This window comes from Oratosquilla oratoria, chromosome 26 (assembly GCF_046742065.1).
Source record: "Oratosquilla oratoria isolate Oo_2021 chromosome 26, ASM4674206v1, whole genome shotgun sequence".
In the NCBI taxonomy this organism is placed as follows: Eukaryota; Metazoa; Arthropoda; class Malacostraca; order Stomatopoda; family Squillidae; genus Oratosquilla; species Oratosquilla oratoria.
The window spans coordinates 11,957,823-11,958,836 of NC_134802.1; positions in this window are offsets into that span (position 1 = coordinate 11,957,823).

A 1,014-nucleotide genomic window follows, 5' to 3' on the forward strand; every position below is an offset into this window, starting at 1 on the left:
TATCAATACTTAGGAATGTTTTCTCCCTTCCTTCAAACATGTGATACACAATGTCGTTGGTTGCGTCTACGTCGTTATATGTAGGGCTTACTATCACCCTACTCTCCAAAAAACGTTCGTTAAGAACATTATCGGAGAGACCCCCGTAAACTTGACCAATTAATTCTTCCCGACTCCGAGTCATTATTCCGAATTTTATTGGTAGTTTAGTAGGGCCACTATGTCCCTGCCCCAACAACAATAAAGATCGTGCAAATTTCTTGTTTTCTTGGTCTGTAGTTTTCAGCCTCACATTTTCGGTAAGTTCGATTTTGATAAGGTCTTCCCAAAAGCCACTTGACTTGATGTAATACCCAAGTTCGTCATCCTTTCCACCACCTCGAATGACAGGTAAGATTTGCCTGAAGTCCCCAGCACACACAAACACTATTCCTCCCATGAAAGCGTCGTTACCGGTTATGTCTCTCAAAGTGATATCCAATGCCTTCAAAGTGTTCTTGTTTGCCATAACAACTTCATCCCAGACTATCAATGATGTCATATTCATAAGCTGTGCTAAATCGGTATTCTTCTTGATGCCACATGTTCGCACTTCATTGTATTCCATTAGGGGTATCTTGAACATGTTATGAGCTCTTCTACCACCGTGCAAAACAGTAGCAGCAATCCCAGAAGAAGCTACAGCCAAAGCTGTCTTCCCCATGGAACGGACAGAGTCCAATAAAGTGTTAAGCACAAATGACTTACCGGTGCCACCTGGAGCATTCAAAAACACCCCATTATTCATGCTCTTATTAGCGTTCTTTATCCTTAACATTATGACATCGTAACGATGCCTCTGTTTAATGTTCATGATAGTCAACTTATCGTTAACTTCCTTCAAGAGTTTTTCTTTGTTGTACGACCGTTCCCGGCGAATGACGTTGCTCGACTTTTCCTGGTTTCTACTCTTGGGCAGCCCATACTCTGTGATATCTTTTCCTCCACAGCTCCAAACGTGTTCCTGTATATCGT